Source organism: Amia ocellicauda, chromosome 8 (assembly GCF_036373705.1).
Source record: "Amia ocellicauda isolate fAmiCal2 chromosome 8, fAmiCal2.hap1, whole genome shotgun sequence".
NCBI lineage: Eukaryota > Metazoa > Chordata > Actinopteri > Amiiformes > Amiidae > Amia > Amia ocellicauda.
This window is the reverse complement of record NC_089857.1, coordinates 8416784-8434283: the sequence shown is the minus strand read 5'-3', so window position 1 is coordinate 8434283 and position 17500 is coordinate 8416784. Positions and strand designations below refer to the sequence as shown.

General features: G+C 43.5%; 13 non-coding genes and 2 pseudogenes across 13 annotated transcripts in view; all 15 read left to right on the top strand.

Annotated features, from left to right (window-relative positions):
- Positions 1-982: 982 nt before the first annotated feature.
- LOC136757438 (5S ribosomal RNA) lies at positions 983-1101 on the top strand. The gene has a single exon (XR_010819464.1). It is a non-coding gene; the product is annotated as a 5S ribosomal RNA (ribosomal RNA).
- Positions 1102-2156: 1055 nt separating this feature from the next.
- Positions 2157-2265, top strand: LOC136757550 (uncharacterized; annotated as a pseudogene).
- Positions 2266-3331: 1066 nt separating this feature from the next.
- LOC136757714 (uncharacterized) lies at positions 3332-3440 on the top strand (annotated as a pseudogene).
- Positions 3441-4495: 1055 nt separating this feature from the next.
- LOC136757119 (5S ribosomal RNA) lies at positions 4496-4614 on the top strand. Its single transcript, XR_010819162.1, has one exon. It is a non-coding gene; the product is annotated as a 5S ribosomal RNA (ribosomal RNA).
- Positions 4615-5669: 1055 nt separating this feature from the next.
- On the top strand, positions 5670-5788 carry LOC136757118 (5S ribosomal RNA). Its single transcript, XR_010819161.1, has one exon. It is a non-coding gene; the product is annotated as a 5S ribosomal RNA (ribosomal RNA).
- A 1066-nt stretch (positions 5789-6854) lies between these two features.
- Positions 6855-6973, top strand: LOC136757910 (5S ribosomal RNA). Its single transcript, XR_010819723.1, has one exon. It is a non-coding gene; the product is annotated as a 5S ribosomal RNA (ribosomal RNA).
- A 1066-nt stretch (positions 6974-8039) lies between these two features.
- Positions 8040-8158, top strand: LOC136757909 (5S ribosomal RNA). Its single transcript, XR_010819722.1, has one exon. It is a non-coding gene; the product is annotated as a 5S ribosomal RNA (ribosomal RNA).
- A 1055-nt stretch (positions 8159-9213) lies between these two features.
- Positions 9214-9332, top strand: LOC136757023 (5S ribosomal RNA). The gene has a single exon (XR_010819072.1). It is a non-coding gene; the product is annotated as a 5S ribosomal RNA (ribosomal RNA).
- A 1058-nt stretch (positions 9333-10390) lies between these two features.
- Positions 10391-10509, top strand: LOC136757908 (5S ribosomal RNA). The gene has a single exon (XR_010819721.1). It is a non-coding gene; the product is annotated as a 5S ribosomal RNA (ribosomal RNA).
- Positions 10510-11575: 1066 nt separating this feature from the next.
- On the top strand, positions 11576-11694 carry LOC136755768 (5S ribosomal RNA). The gene has a single exon (XR_010817881.1). It is a non-coding gene; the product is annotated as a 5S ribosomal RNA (ribosomal RNA).
- Positions 11695-12760: 1066 nt separating this feature from the next.
- Positions 12761-12879, top strand: LOC136755757 (5S ribosomal RNA). Its single transcript, XR_010817870.1, has one exon. It is a non-coding gene; the product is annotated as a 5S ribosomal RNA (ribosomal RNA).
- Positions 12880-13945: 1066 nt separating this feature from the next.
- Positions 13946-14064, top strand: LOC136755829 (5S ribosomal RNA). Its single transcript, XR_010817940.1, has one exon. It is a non-coding gene; the product is annotated as a 5S ribosomal RNA (ribosomal RNA).
- Positions 14065-15130: 1066 nt separating this feature from the next.
- On the top strand, positions 15131-15249 carry LOC136756983 (5S ribosomal RNA). The gene has a single exon (XR_010819032.1). It is a non-coding gene; the product is annotated as a 5S ribosomal RNA (ribosomal RNA).
- A 1055-nt stretch (positions 15250-16304) lies between these two features.
- On the top strand, positions 16305-16423 carry LOC136756820 (5S ribosomal RNA). The gene has a single exon (XR_010818878.1). It is a non-coding gene; the product is annotated as a 5S ribosomal RNA (ribosomal RNA).
- Positions 16424-17478: 1055 nt separating this feature from the next.
- The window catches only part of LOC136755883 (5S ribosomal RNA), a 119-nt gene continuing 97 nt past the window's right edge, over positions 17479-17500 (top strand). Inside the window, exon 1 of the ribosomal RNA XR_010817993.1 lies at positions 17479-17500. This exon is cut by the window's right edge and continues 97 nt beyond it. This is a non-coding gene — a ribosomal RNA (5S ribosomal RNA).

Here is a 17500-nt window from a genome sequence, read left to right as displayed (position 1 = left end):
TTCAGATTTGACTTCCCCAAATACACAGGCATACAATAGATCTTGTTCTCCAACGTAAACGGTCCCTAGTAACTAGGGTACATTCGTAAATAAATTGAGCATCATGGCTAGAAGTGACTAAATGTTGCCTAATCTTTCTCATCGAGAAATGACACAATTACAGCAACACAAAAAGGAACTCCACCGGACAAAGTTCAGTGCTCACAAGGAGCCTCATTCAACACACACGGTTCCATTCCCATTCATGCAAAGCACGAAAGTGTAAAACTTGGGAACATACTTGAGAGCAAAGATCACATTCAATCTCATTCAAGGCACGGATGTGAATGCAACGGGATGAAATTACTGAAATGATGCCTGCCCTCGAACTGTGATGATGGACTACCCGACTCGCCAATAATATTGGGTTCTGGTGTATTGAAATACAGGAGCTGCTGGATTTGTGTGTTTTCTTACCCCCTCACCATAGTTTGTCAAATGTTTAAACAACTGAACTTATATTCAAGGTTTATTTCTCTTCATATGTTTTACTGGTTTACATTTGTCTCAGCAACCTGTTGAATGATTCTTCTGCTTTCAAAACAAAATGACAACAGGATGAATGCACACACTTGAAAATACAATACATGCAATGTTATGCATCATAGTGATGCAACCTCCTTTCAGTTTCATACTGCATGTCAATTGAAATCCTTACTGAAATGCACACCTTCTCAAGATTGCGCTTGACTGGCGTGTCAGGCACTCAATTACAGCTGTATTATCAAGACAATGTGTTCGTTTTGTAAAATATAGTTCCGGTCTGGTGTGGCACCCCAGCTAACGCACAACGTTGCCACAACGTTTCGTGTTAGCAGGGACTGTCTGCAGCGTGCTGGTGTGTCCCGGACTTTAGAGTAGAGAGACAGTTCAACTGCAAGTATGAGTGGCAGAAACGGATATTGCCTTCCCTTTAAGTAGAGGGTCAGGGACAGCCTCCCTGGCTTACGGCCATACTAGTCTGAATACGCCCGATCTCGTCCGATCACTGAAGCTAAGCAGGCTCGGGCCTGGTCAGTACTTGGATGGGAGACCACCTGGGAATACCAGGTGCTGTAAGCTTTTGCATCTTTTACACACCAGAGGGCGACAAATCACGAGTTTTAACTTTGGATACACGCAATTTCATCATTATTTCAGATTTGACTTCCCCAAATACACAGGCATACAATAGATCTTGTTCTCCAACGTAAACGGTCCCTAGTAACTAGGGTACATTCGTAAATAAATTGAGCATCATGGCTAGAAGTGACTAAATGTTGCCTAATCTTTCTCATCGAGAAATGACACAATTACAGCAACACAAAAAGGAACTCCACCGGACAAAGTTCAGTGCTCACAAGGAGCCTCATTCAACACACACGGTTCCATTCCCATTCATGCAAAGCACGAAAGTGTAAAACTTGGGAACATACTTGAGAGCAAAGATCACATTCAATCTCATTCAAGGCACGGATGTGAATGCAACGGGATGAAATTACTGAAATGATGCCTGCCCTCGAACTGTGATGATGGACTACCCGACTCGCCAATAATATTGGGTTCTGGTGTATTGAAATACAGGAGCTGCTGGATTTGTGTGTTTTCTTACCCCCTCACCATAGTTTGTCAAATGTTTAAACAACTGAACTTATATTCAAGGTTTATTTCTCTTCATATGTTTTACTGGTTTACATTTGTCTCAGCAACCTGTTGAATGATTCTTCTGCTTTCAAAACAAAATGACAACAGGATGAATGCACACACTTGAAAATACAATACATGCAATGTTATGCATCATAGTGATGCAACCTCCTTTCAGTTTCATACTGCATGTCAATTGAAATCCTTACTGAAATGCACACCTTCTCAAGATTGCGCTTGACTGGCGTGTCAGGCACTCAATTACAGCTGTATTATCAAGACAATGTGTTCGTATTGTAAAATATAGTTCCGGTCTGGTGTGGCACCCCAGCTAACGCACAACGTTGCCACAACGTTTCGTGTTAGCAGGGACTGTCTGCGGCGCGCTGGTGTGTCCCGGACTTTAGAGTAGAGAGACAGTTCATTTGCAAGTATGAGCGGCAGAAACGGATATTGCCTTCCCTTTAAGTAGAGCGTCAGGGACAGCCTCCCTGGCTTACGGCCATACTAGCCTGAATACGCCCGATCTCGGAAGCTAAGCAGGCTTGGGCCTGGTCAGTACTTGGATGGGAGACCGCCTGGGAATACCAGGTGCTGTAAGCTTTTGCATCTTTTACACACCAGAGGGCGACAAATCACGAGTTTTAACTTTGGATACACGCAATTTCATCATTATTTCAGATTTGACTTCCCCAAATACACAGGCATACAATAGATCTTGTTCTCCAACGTAAACGGTCCCTAGTAACTAGGGTACATTCGTAAATAAATTGAGCATCATGGCTAGAAGTGACTAAATGTTGCCTAATCTTTCTCATCGAGAAATGACACAATTACAGCAACACAAAAAGGAACTCCACCGGACAAAGTTCAGTGCTCACAAGGAGCCTCATTCAACACACACGGTTCCATTCCCATTCATGCAAAGCACGAAAGTGTAAAACTTGGGAACATACTTGAGAGCAAAGATCACATTCAATCTCATTCAAGGCACGGATGTGAATGCAACGGGATGAAATTACTGAAATGATGCCTGCCCTCGAACTGTGATGATGGACTACCCGACTCGCCAATAATATTGGGTTCTGGTGTATTGAAATACAGGAGCTGCTGGATTTGTGTGTTTTCTTACCCCCTCACCATAGTTTGTCAAATGTTTAAACAACTGAACTTATATTCAAGGTTTGTTTCTCTTCATATGTTTTACTGGTTTACATTTGTCTCAGCAACCTGTTGAATGATTCTTCTGCTTTCAAAACAAAATGACAACAGGATGAATGCACACACTTGAAAATACAATACATGCAATGTTATGCATCATAGTGATGCAACCTCCTTTCAGTTTCATACTGCATGTCAATTGAAATCCTTACTGAAATGCACACCTTCTCAAGATTGCGCTTGACTGCCGTGTCAGGCACTCAATTACAGCTGTATTATCAAGACAATGTGTTCGTTTTGTAAAATATAGTTCCGGTCTGGTGTGGCACCCCAGCTAACGCACAACGTTGCCACAACGTTGCCACAACGTTTCGTGTTAGCAGGGACTGTCTGCGGCGCGCTGGTGTGTCCCGGACTTTAGAGTAGAGAGACAGTTCATTTGCAAGTATCAGCGGCAGAAACGGATATTGCCTTCCCTTTAAGTAGAGCGTCAGGGACAGCCTCCCTGGCTTACGGCCATACTAGCCTGAATACGCCCGATCTCGGAAGCTAAGCAGGCTCGGGCCTGGTCAGTACTTGGATGGGAGACCGCCTGGGATTACCAGGTGCTGTAAGCTTTTGCATCTTTTACACACCAGAGGGCGACAAATCACGAGTTTTAACTTTGGATACACGCAATTTCATCATTATTTCAGATTTGACTTCCCCAAATACACAGGCATACAATAGATCTTGTTCTCCAACGTAAACGGTCCCTAGTAACTAGGGTACATTCGTAAATAAATTGAGCATCATGGCTAGAAGTGACTAAATGTTGCCTAATCTTTCTCATCGAGAAATGACACAATTACAGCAACACAAAAAGGAACTCCACCGGACAAAGTTCAGTGCTCACAAGGAGCCTCATTCAACACACACGGTTCCATTCCCATTCATGCAAAGCACGAAAGTGTAAAACTTGGGAACATACTTGAGAGCAAAGATCACATTCAATCTCATTCAAGGCACGGATGTGAATGCAACGGGATGAAATTACTGAAATGATGCCTGCCCTCGAACTGTGATGATGGACTACCCGACTCGCCAATAATATTGGGTTCTGGTGTATTGAAATACAGGAGCTGCTGGATTTGTGTGTTTTCTTACCCCCTCACCATAGTTTGTCAAATGTTTAAACAACTGAACTTATATTCAAGGTTTGTTTCTCTTCATATGTTTTACTGGTTTACATTTGTCTCAGCAACCTGTTGAATGATTCTTCTGCTTTCAAAACAAAATGACAACAGGATGAATGCACACACTTGAAAATACAATACATGCAATGTTATGCATCATAGTGATGCAACCTCCTTTCAGTTTCATACTGCATGTCAATTGAAATCCTTACTGAAATGCACACCTTCTCAAGATTGCGCTTGACTGGCGTGTCAGGCACTCAATTACAGCTGTATTATCAAGACAATGTGTTCGTTTTGTAAAATATAGTTCCGGTCTGGTGTGGCACCCCAGCTAACGCACAACGTTGCCACAACGTTTCGTGTTAGCAGGGACTGTCTGCGGCGCGCTGGTGTGTCCCGGACTTTAGAGTAGAGAGACAGTTCAACTGCAAGTATGAGCGGCAGAAACGGATATTGCCTTCCCTTTAAGTAGAGCGTCAGGGACAGCCTCCTTGGCTTTCGGCCATACTAGCCTGAATACGCCCGATCTCGTCCAATCTCGGAAGCTAAGCAGGCTCAGGCCTGGTCAGTACTTGGATGGGAGACCGCCTGGGAATACCAGGTGCTGTAAGCTTCTGCATCTTTTACACACCAGAGGGCGACAAATCACGAGTCTTAACTTTGGATACACGCAATTTCATCATTATTTCAGATTTGACTTCCCCAAATACACAGGCATACAATAGATCTTGTTCTCCAACGTAAACGGTCCCTAGTAACTAGGGTACATTCGTAAATAAATTGAGCATCATGGCTAGAAGTGACTAAATGTTGCCTAATCTTTCTCATCGAGAAATGACACAATTACAGCAACACAAAAAGGAACTCCACCGGACAAAGTTCAGTGCTCACAAGGAGCCTCATTCAACACACACGGTTCCATTCCCATTTATGCAAAGCACGAAAGTGTAAAACTTGGGAACATACTTGAGAGCAAAGATCACATTCAATCTCATTCAAGGCACGGATGTGAATGCAACGGGATGAAATTACTGAAATGATGCCTGCCCTCGAACTGTGATGATGGACTACCCGACTCGCCAATAATATTGGGTTCTGGTGTATTGAAATACAGGAGCTGCTGGATTTGTGTGTTTTCTTACCCCCTCACCATAGTTTGTCAAATGTTTAAACAACTGAACTTATATTCAAGGTTTGATTCTCTTCATATGTTTTACTGGTTTACATTTGTCTCAGCAACCTGTTGAATGATTCTTCTGCTTTCAAAACAAAATGACAACAGGATGAATGCACACACTTGAAAATACAATACATGCAATGTTATGCATCATAGTGATGCAACCTCCTTTCAGTTTCATACTGCATGTCAATTGAAATCCTTACTGAAATGCACACCTTCTCAAGATTGCGCTTGACTGGCGTGTCAGGCACTCAATTACAGCTGTATTATCAAGACAATGTGTTCGTTTTGTAAAATATAGTTCCGGTCTGGTGTGGCACCCCAGCTAACGCACAACGTTGCCACAACGTTTCGTGTTAGCAGGGACTGTCTGCGGCGCGCTGGTGTGTCCCGGACTTTAGAGTAGAGAGACAGTTCAACTGCAAGTATGAGCGGCAGAAACGGATATTGCCTTCCCTTTAAGTAGAGCGTCAGGGACAGCCTCCCTGGCTTTCGGCCATACTAGCCTGAATACGCCCGATCTCGTCCAATCTCGGAAGCTAAGCAGGCTCAGGCCTGGTCAGTACTTGGATGGGAGACCGCCTGGGAATACCAGGTGCTGTAAGCTTTTGCATCTTTTACACACCAGAGGGCGACAAATCACGAGTCTTAACTTTGGATACACGCAATTTCATCATTATTTCAGATTTGACTTCCCCAAATACACAGGCATACAATAGATCTTGTTCTCCAACGTAAACGGTCCCTAGTAACTAGGGTACATTCGTAAATAAATTGAGCATCATGGCTAGAAGTGACTAAATGTTGCCTAATCTTTCTCATCGAGAAATGACACAATTACAGCAACACAAAAAGGAACTCCACCGGACAAAGTTCAGTGCTCACAAGGAGCCTCATTCAACACACACGGTTCCATTCCCATTTATGCAAAGCACGAAAGTGTAAAACTTGGGAACATACTTGAGAGCAAAGATCACATTCAATCTCATTCAAGGCACGGATGTGAATGCAACGGGATGAAATTACTGAAATGATGCCTGCCCTCGAACTGTGATGATGGACTACCCGACTCGCCAATAATATTGGGTTCTGGTGTATTGAAATACAGGAGCTGCTGGATTTGTGTGTTTTCTTACCCCCTCACCATAGTTTGTCAAATGTTTAAACAACTGAACTTATATTCAAGGTTTGATTCTCTTCATATGTTTTACTGGTTTACATTTGTCTCAGCAACCTGTTGAATGATTCTTCTGCTTTCAAAACAAAATGACAACAGGATGAATGCACACACTTGAAAATACAATACATGCAATGTTATGCATCATAGTGATGCAACCTCCTTTCAGTTTCATACTGCATGTCAATTGAAATCCTTACTGAAATGCACACCTTCTCAAGATTGCGCTTGACTGGCGTGTCAGGCACTCAATTACAGCTGTTTTATCAAGACAATGTGTTCGTTTTGTAATATATAGTTCCGGTCTGGTGTGGCACCCCAGCTAACGCACAACGTTGCCACAATGTTGCCACAACGTGGCGTGTTAGCAGGGACTGGCTGCGGCGCGCTGGTGTGTCCCGGGCTTTAGAGTAGAGAGACAGTTCAACTGCAAGTATGAGCGGCAGAAACGGATATTGCCTTCCCTTTAAGTAGAGCGTCAGGGACAGCCTCCCTGGCTTACGGCCATACTAGCCTGAATACGCCCGATCTCGTCCGATCTCGGAAGCTAAGCAGGCTCGGGCCTGGTCAGTACTTGGATGGGAGACCGCCTGGGAATACCAGGTGCTGTAAGCTTTTGCATCTTTTACACACCAGAGGGCGACAAATCACGAGTTTTAACTTTGGATACACGCAATTTCATCATTATTTCAGATTTGACTTCCCCAAATACACAGGCATACAATAGATCTTGTTCTCCAACGTAAACGGTCCCTAGTAACTAGGGTACATTCGTAAATAAATTGAGCATCATGGCTAGAAGTGACTAAATGTTGCCTAATCTTTCTCATCGAGAAATGACACAATTACAGCAACACAAAAAGGAACTCCACCGGACAAAGTTCAGTGCTCACAAGGAGCCTCATTCAACACACACGGTTCCATTCCCATTCATGCAAAGCACGAAAGTGTAAAACTTGGGAACATACTTGAGAGCAAAGATCACATTCAATCTCATTCAAGGCACGGATGTGAATGCACCGGGATGAAATTACTGAAATGATGCCTGCCCTCGAACTGTGATGATTGACTACCCGACTCGCCAATAATATTGGGTTCTGGTGTTTTGAAATACAGGAGCTGCTGGATTTGTGTGTTTTCTTACCCCCTCACCATAGTTTGTCAAATGTTTAAACAACTGAACTTATATTCAAGGTTTGTTTCTCTTCAAATGTTTTACTGGTTTACATTTGTCTCAGCAACCTGTTGAATGATTCTTCTGCTTTCAAAACAAAATGACAACAGGATGAATGCACACACTTGAAAATACAATACATGCAATGTTATGCATCATAGTGATGCAACCTCCTTTCAGTTTCATACTGCATGTCAATTGAAATCCTTACTGAAATGCACACCTTCTCAAGATTGCGCTTGACTGGCGTGTCAGGCACTCAATTACAGCTGTTTTATCAAGACAATGTGTTCGTTTTGTAATATATAGTTCCGGTCTGGTGTGGCACCCCAGCTAACGCACAACGTTGCCACAATGTTGCCACAACGTGGCGTGTTAGCAGGGACTGGCTGCGGCGCGCTGGTGTGTCCCGGGCTTTAGAGTAGAGAGACAGTTCAACTGCAAGTATGAGCGGCAGAAACGGATATTGCCTTCCCTTTAAGTAGAGCGTCAGGGACAGCCTCCCTGGCTTACGGCCATACTAGCCTGAATACGCCCGATCTCGTCCGATCTCGGAAGCTAAGCAGGCTCGGGCCTGGTCAGTACTTGGATGGGAGACCGCCTGGGAATACCAGGTGCTGTAAGCTTTTGCATCTTTTACACACCAGAGGGCGACAAATCACGAGTTTTAACTTTGGATACACGCAATTTCATCATTATTTCAGATTTGACTTCCCCAAATACACAGGCATACAATAGATCTTGTTCTCCAACGTAAACGGTCCCTAGTAACTAGGGTACATTCGTAAATAAATTGAGCATCATGGCTAGAAGTGACTAAATGTTGCCTAATCTTTCTCATCGAGAAATGACACAATTACAGCAACACAAAAAGGAACTCCACCGGACAAAGTTCAGTGCTCACAAGGAGCCTCATTCAACACACACGGTTCCATTCCCATTCATGCAAAGCACGAAAGTGTAAAACTTGGGAACATACTTGAGAGCAAAGATCACATTCAATCTCATTCAAGGCACGGATGTGAATGCACCGGGATGAAATTACTGAAATGATGCCTGCCCTCGAACTGTGATGATTGACTACCCGACTCGCCAATAATATTGGGTTCTGGTGTTTTGAAATACAGGAGCTGCTGGATTTGTGTGTTTTCTTACCCCCTCACCATAGTTTGTCAAATGTTTAAACAACTGAACTTATATTCAAGGTTTGTTTCTCTTCAAATGTTTTACTGGTTTACATTTGTCTCAGCAACCTGTTGAATGATTCTTCTGCTTTCAAAACAAAATGACAACAGGATGAATGCACACACTTGAAAATACAATACATGCAATGTTATGCATCATAGTGATGCAACCTCCTTTCAGTTTCATACTGAATGTCAATTGAAATCCTTACTGAAATGCACACCTTCTCAAGATTGCGCTTGACAGGAGTGTCAGGCACTCAATTACAGCTGTTTTATCAAGACAATGTGTTCGTTTTGTAATATATAGTTCCGGTCTGGTGTGGCACCCCAGCTAACGCACAACGTTGCCACAACGTTTCGTGTTAGCAGGGACTGCCTGCGGCGCGCTGGTGTGTCCCGGACTTTAGAGTAGAGAGACAGTTCAACTGCAAGTATGAGCGGCAGAAACGGATATTGCCTTCCCTTTAAGTAGAGCGTCAGGGACAGCCTCCCTGGCTTACGGCCATACTAGCCTGAATACGCCCGATCTCGTCCGATCTCGGAAGTCAAGCAGGCTTGGGCCTGGTCAGTATTTGGATGGGAGACCGCCTTGGAATACCAGGTGCTGTAAGCTTTTGCATCTTTTACACACCAGAGGGCGACAAATCACGAGTTTTAACTTTGGATACACGCAATTTCATAAATATTTCAGATTTTACTTCCCCAAATACACAGGCATACAATAGATCTTGTTCTCCAACGTAAACGGTCCCTAGTAACTAGGGTACATTCGTAAATAAATTGAGCATCATGGCTAGAAGTGACTAAATGTTGCCTAATCTTTCTCATCGAGAAATGACACAATTACAGCAACACAAAAAGGAACTCCACCGGACAAAGTTCAGTGCTCACAAGGAGCCTCATTCAACACACACGGTTCCATTCCCATTCATGCAAAGCACGAAAGTGTAAAACTTGGGAACATACTTGAGAGCAAAGATCACATTCAATCTCATTCAAGGCACGGATGTGAATGCAACGGGATGAAATTACTGAAATGATGCCTGCCCTCGAACTGTGATGATGGACTACCCGACTTGCCAATAATATTGGGTTCTGGTGTATTGAAATACAGGAGCTGCTGGATTTGTGTGTTTTCTTACCCCCTCACCATAGTTTGTCAAATGTTTAAACAACTGAACTTATATTCAAGGTTTGTTTCTCTTCATATGTTTTACTGGTTTACATTTGTCTCAGCAACCTCAGCAAGAATGATTCTTCTGCTTTCAAAACAAAATGACAACAGGATGAATGCACACACTTGAAAATACAATACATGCAATGTTATGCATCATAGTGATGCAACCTCCTTTCAGTTTCATACTGCATGTCAATTGAAATCCTTACTGAAATGCACACCTTCTCAAGATTGCGCTTGACTGGCGTGTCAGGCACTCAATTACAGCTGTATTATCAAGACAATGTGTTCGTTTTGTAATATATAGTTCCGGTCTGGTGTGGCACCCCAGCTAACGCACAACGTTGCCACAACGTTTCGTGTTAGCAGGGACTGTCTGCGGCGCGCTGGTGTGTCCCGGACTTTAGAGTAGAGAGACAGTTCAACTGCAAGTATGAGCGGCAGAAACGGATATTGCCTTCCCTTTAAGTAGAGCGTCAGGGACAGCCTCCCTGGCTTACGGCCATACTAGCCTGAATACGCCCGATCTCGTCCGATCTCGGAAGCTAAGCAGGCTCGGGCCTGGTCAGTACTTGGATGGGAGACCGCCTGGGAATACCAGGTGCTGTAAGCTTTTGCATCTTTTACACACCAAAGGGCGACAAATCACAAGTTTTAACTTTGGATACACGCAATTTCATCATTATTTCAGATTTGACTTCCCCAAATACACAGGCATACAATAGATCTTGTTCTCCAACGTAAACGGTCCCTAGTAACTAGTGTACATTTGTAAATAAATTGAGCATCATGGCTAGAAGTGACTAAATGTTGCCTAATCTTTCTCATCGAGAAATGACACAATTACAGCAACACAAAAAGGAACTCCACCGGACAAAGTTCAGTGCTCACAAGGAGCCTCATTCAACACACACGGTTCCATTCCCATTCATGCAAAGCACGAAAGTGTAAAACTTGGGAACATACTTGAGAGCAAAGATCACATTCAATCTCATTCAAGGCACGGATGTGAATGCAACGGGATGAAATTACTGAAATGATGCCTGCCCTCGAACTGTGATGATGGACTACCCGACTCGCCAATAATATTGGGTTCTGGTGTATTGAAATACAGGAGCTGCTGGATTTGTGTGTTTTCTTACCCCCTCACCATAGTTTGTCAAATGTTTAAACAACTGAACTTATATTCAAGGTTTGTTTCTCTTCATATGTTTTACTGGTTTACATTTGTCTCAGCAACCTGTTGAATGATTCTTCTGCTTTCAAAACAAAATGACAACAGGATGAATGCACACACTTGAAAATACAATACATGCAATGTTATGCATCATAGTGATGCAACCTCCTTTCAGTTTCATACTGCATGTCAATTGAAATCCTTACTGAAATGCACACCTTCTCAAGATTGCGCTTGACTGGCGTGTCAGGCACTCAATTACAGCTGTTTTATCAAGACAATGTGTTCGTTTTGTAATATATAGTTCCGGTCTGGTGTGGCACCCCAGCTAACGCACAACGTTGCCACAATGTTGCCACAACGTGGCGTGTTAGCAGGGACTGTCTGCGGCGCGCTGGTGTGTCCCGGGCTTTAGAGTAGAGAGACAGTTCAACTGTAAGTATGAACGGCAGAAACGGATATTGCCTTCCCTTTAAGTAGCGCGTCAGGGACAGCCTCCCTGGCTTACGGCCATACTAGCCTGAATACGCCCGATCTCGTCCGATCTCGGAAGCTAAGCAGGCTTGGGCCTGGTCAGTACTTGGATGGGAGACCCCCTGGGAATACCAGGTGCTGTAAGCTTTTGCATCTTTTACACACCAAAGGGCGACAAATCACGAGTTTTAACTTTGGATACACGCAATTTCATCATTATTTCAGATTTGACTTCCCCAAATACACAGGCATACAATAGATCTTGTTCTCCAACGTAAACGGTCCCTAGTAACTAGTGTACATTCGTAAATAAATTGAGCATCATGGCTAGAAGTGACTAAATGTTGCCTAATCTTTCTCATCGAGAAATGACACAATTACAGCAACACAAAAAGGAACTCCACCGGACAAAGTTCAGTGCTCACAAGGAGCCTCATTCAACACACACGGTTCCATTCCCATTCATGCAAAGCACGAAAGTGTAAAACTTGGGAAAATACTTGAGAGCAAAGATCACATTCAATCTCATTCAAGGCACGGATGTGAATGCAACGGGATGAAATTACTGAAATGATGCCTGCCCTCGAACTGTGATGATGGACTACCCGACTCGCCAATAATATTGGGTTCTGGTGTATTGAAATACAGGAGCTGCTGGATTTGTGTGTTTTCTTACCCCCTCACCATAGTTTGTCAAATGTTTAAACAACTGAACTTATATTCAAGGTTTGTTTCTCTTCATATGTTTTACTGGTTTACATTTGTCTCAGCAACCTGTTGAATGATTCTTCTGCTTTCAAAACAAAATGACAACAGGATGAATGCACACACTTGAAAATACAATACATGCAATGTTATGCATCATAGTGATGCAACCTCCTTTCAGTTTCATACTGCATGTCAATTGAAATCCTTACTGAAATGCACACCTTCTCAAGATTGCGCTTGACTGGCGTGTCAGGCACTCAATTACAGCTGTTTTATCAAGACAATGTGTTCGTTTTGTAATATATAGTTCCGGTCTGGTGTGGCACCCCAGCTAACGCACAACGTTGCCACAATGTTGCCACAACGTGGCGTGTTAGCAGGGACTGTCTGCGGCGCGCTGGTGTGTCCCGGGCTTTAGAGTAGAGAGACAGTTCAACTGTAAGTATGAACGGCAGAAACGGATATTGCCTTCCCTTTAAGTAGCGCGTCAGGGACAGCCTCCCTGGCTTACGGCCATACTAGCCTGAATACGCCCGATCTCGTCCGATCTCGGAAGCTAAGCAGGCTTGGGCCTGGTCAGTACTTGGATGGGAGACCCCCTGGGAATACCAGGTGCTGTAAGCTTTTGCATCTTTTACACACCAAAGGGCGACAAATCACGAGTTTTAACTTTGGATACACGCAATTTCATCATTATTTCAGATTTGACTTCCCCAAATACACAGGCATACAATAGATCTTGTTCTCCAACGTAAACGGTCCCTAGTAACTAGTGTACATTCGTAAATAAATTGAGCATCATGGCTAGAAGTGACTAAATGTTGCCTAATCTTTCTCATCGAGAAATGACACAATTACACCAACACAAAAAGGAACTCCACCGGACAAAGTTCAGTGCTCACAAGGAGCCTCATTCAACACACACGGTTCCATTCCCATTCATGCAAAGCACGAAAGTGTAAAACTTGGGAAAATACTTGAGAGCAAAGATCACATTCAATCTCATTCAAGGCACGGATGTGAATGCAACGGGATGAAATTACTGAAATGATGCCTGCCCTCGAACTGTGATGATGGACTACCCGACTCGCCAATAATATTGGGTTCTGGTGTATTGAAATACAGGAGCTGCTGGATTTGTGTGTTTTCTTACCCCCTCACCATAGTTTGTCAAATGTTTAAACAACTGAACTTATATTCAAGGTTTGTTTCTCTTCATATGTTTTACTGGTTTACATTTGTCTCAGCAACCTGTTGAATGATTCTTCTGCTTTCAAAACAAAATGACAACAGGATGAATGCACACACTTGAAAATACAATACATGCAATGTTATGCATCATAGTGATGCAACCTCCTTTCAGTTTCATACTGCATGTCAATTGAAATCCTTACTGAAATGCACACCTTCTCAAGATTGCGCTTGACTGGCGTGTCAGGCACTCAATTACAGCTGTTTTATCAAGACAATGTGTTCGTTTTGTAATATATAGTTCCGGTCTGGTGTGGCACCCCAGCTAACGCACAACGTTGCCACAATGTTGCCACAACGTGGCGTGTTAGCAGGGACTGTCTGCGGCGCGCTGGTGTGTCCCGGGCTTTAGAGTAGAGAGACAGTTCAACTGTAAGTATGAACGGCAGAAACGGATATTGCCTTCCCTTTAAGTAGCGCGTCAGGGACAGCCTCCCTGGCTTACGGCCATACTAGCCTGAATACGCCCGATCTCGTCCGATCTCGGAAGCTAAGCAGGCTCGGGCCTGGTCAGTACTTGGATGGGAGACCCCCTGGGAATACCAGGTGCTGTAAGCTTTTGCATCTTTTACACAACAAAGGGCGACAAATCACGAGTTTTAACTTTGGATACACGCAATTTCATCATTATTTCAGATTTGACTTCCCCAAATACACAGGCATACAATAGATCTTGTTCTCCAACGTAAACGGTCCCTAGTAACTAGTGTACATTCGTAAATAAATTGAGCATCATGGCTAGAAGTGACTAAATGTTGCCTAATCTTTCTCATCGAGAAATGACACAATTACACCAACACAAGAAGGAACTCCACCGGACAAAGTTCAGTGCTCACAAGGAGCCTCATTCAACACACACGGTTCCATTCCCATTCATGCAAAGCACGAAAGTGTAAAACTTGGGAAAATACTTGAGAGCAAAGATCACATTCAATCTCATTCAAGGCACGGATGTGAATGCAACGGGATGAAATTACTGAAATGATGCCTGCCCTCGAACTGTGATGATGGACTACCCGACTCGCCAATAATATTGGGTTCTGGTGTATTGAAATACAGGAGCTGCTGGATTTGTGTGTTTTCTTACCCCCTCACCATAGTTTGTCAAATGTTTAAACAACTGAACTTATATTCAAGGTTTGTTTCTCTTCATATGTTTTACTGGTTTACATTTGTCTCAGCAACCTGTTGAATGATTCTTCTGCTTTCAAAACAAAATGACAACAGGATGAATGTACACACTTGAAAATACAATACATGCAATGTTATGCATCATAGTGATGCAACCTCATTTCAGTTTCATACTGCATGTCAATTGAAATCCTTACTGAAATGCACACCTTCACAAGATTGCGCTTGACTGCCGTGTCAGGCACTCAATTACAGCTGTTTTATCAAGACAATGTGTTCGTTTTGTAAAATATAGTTCCGGTCTGGTGTGGCACCCCAGCTAACGCACAACGTTGCCACAATGTTGCCACAACGTGGCGTGTTAGCAGGGACTGTCTGCGGCGCGCTGGTGTGTCCCGGGCTTTAGAGTAGAGAGACAGTTCAACTGTAAGTATGAACGGCAGAAACGGATATTGCCTTCCCTTTAAGTAGAGCGTCAGGGACAGCCTCCCTGGCTTACGGCCATACTATCCTGAATACGCCCGATCTCGTCAGATCTCGGAAGCTAAGCAGGCTCGGGCCTGGTCAGTACTTGGATGGGAGACCGCCTGGGAATACCAGGTGCTGTAAGCTTTTGCATCTTTTACACTCCAGAGGGCGACAAATCACGAGTTTTAACTTTGGATACACGCAATTTCATCATTATTTCAGATTTGACTTCCCCAAATACACAGGCATACAATAGATCTTGTTCTCCAACGTAAACGGTCCCTAGTAACTAGGGTACATTCGTAAATAAATTGAGCATCATGGCTAGAAGTGACTAAATGTTGCCTAATCTTTCTCATCGAGAAATGACACAATTACAGCAACACAAAAAGGAACTCCACCGGACAAAGTTCAGTGCTCACAAGGAGCCTCATTCAACACACACGGTTCCATTCCCATTCATGCAAAGCACGAAAGTGTAAAACTTGGGAACATACTTGAGAGCAAAGATCACATTCAATCTCATTCAAGGCACGGATGTGAATGCAACGGGATGAAATTACTGAAATGATGCCTGCCCTCGAACTGTGAAGATGGACTTCCCGACTCGCCAATAATATTGGGTTCTGGTGTATTGAAATACAGGAGCTGCTGGATTTGTGTGTTTTCTTACCCCCTCACCATAGTTTGTCAAATGTTTAAACAACTGAACTTATATTCAAGGTTTGTTTCTCTTCATATGTTTTACTGGTTTACATTTGTCTCAGCAACCTGTTGAATGATTCTTCTGCTTTCAAAACAAAATGACAACAGGATGAATGCACACACTTGAAAATACAATACATGCAATGTTATGCATCATAGTGATGCAACCTCCTTTCAGTTTCATACTGCATGTCAATTGAAATCCTTACTGAAATGCACACCTTCTCAAGATTGCGCTTGACTGGCGTGTCAGGCACTCAATTACAGCTGTTTTATCAAGACAATGTGTTCGTTTTGTAATATATAGTTCCGGTCTGGTGTGGCACCCCAGCTAACGCACAACGTTGCCACAACGTTTCGTGTTAGCAGGGACTGTCTGCGGCGCGCTGGTGTGTCCCGGACTTTAGAGTAGAGAGACAGTTCAACTGCAAGTATGAGCGGCAGAAACGGATATTGCCTTCCCTTTAAGTAGAGCGTCAGGGAGAGCCTCCCTGGCTTACGGCCATACTAGCCTGAATACGCCCGATCTCGTCCGATCTCGGAAGCCAAGCAGGCTCGGGCCTGGTCAGTACTTGGATGGGAGACCGCCTGGGAATAACAGGTGCTGTAAGCTTTTGCATCTTTTACACACCAGAGGGCGACAAATCACGAGTTTTAACTTTGGATACACGCAATTTCATCATTATTTCAGATTTGACTTCCCCAAATACACAGGCATACAATAGATCTTGTTCTCCAACGTAAACGGTCCCTAGTAACTAGGGTACATTCGTAAATAAATTGAGCATCATGGCTAGAAGTGACTAAATGTTGCCTAATCTTTCTCATCGAGAAATGACACAATTACAGCAACACAAAAAGGAACTCCACCGGACAAAGTTCAGTGCTCACAAGGAGCCTCATTCAACACACACGGTTCCATTCCCATTCATGCAAAGCACGAAAGTGTAAAACTTGGGAACATACTTGAGAGCAAAGATCACATTCAATCTCATTCAAGGCACGGATGTGAATGCAACGGGATGAAATTACTGAAATGATGCCTGCCCTCGAACTGTGATGATGGACTACCCGACTCGCCAATAATATTGGGTTCTGGTGTATTGAAATACAGGAGCTGCTGGATTTGTGTGTTTTCTTACCCCCTCACCATAGTTTGTCAAATGTTTAAACAACTGAACTTATATTCAAGGTTTGTTTCTCTTCATATGTTTTACTGGTTTACATTTGTCTCAGCAACCTGTTGAATGATTCTTCTGCTTTCAAAACAAAATGACAACAGGATGAATGCACACACTTGAAAATACAATACATGCAATGTTATGCATCATAGTGATGCAACCTCCTTTCAGTTTCATACTGCATGTCAATTGAAATCCTTACTGAAATGCACACCTTCTCAAGATTGCGCTTGACTGGCGTGTCAGGCACTCAATTACAGCTGTTTTATCAAGAGAATGTGTTCGTTTTGTAATATATAGTTCCGGTCTGGTGTGGCACCCCAGCTAACGCACAACGTTGCCACAACGTTTCGTGTTAGCAGGGACTGTCTGCGGCGTGCTGGTGTGTCCCGGACTTTAGAGTAGAGAGACAGTTCAACTGCAAGTATGAGCGGCAGAAACGGATATTGCCTTCCCTTTAAGTAGAGCGTCAGGGACAGCCTCCCTGGCTTACGGCCATACTAGCCTGA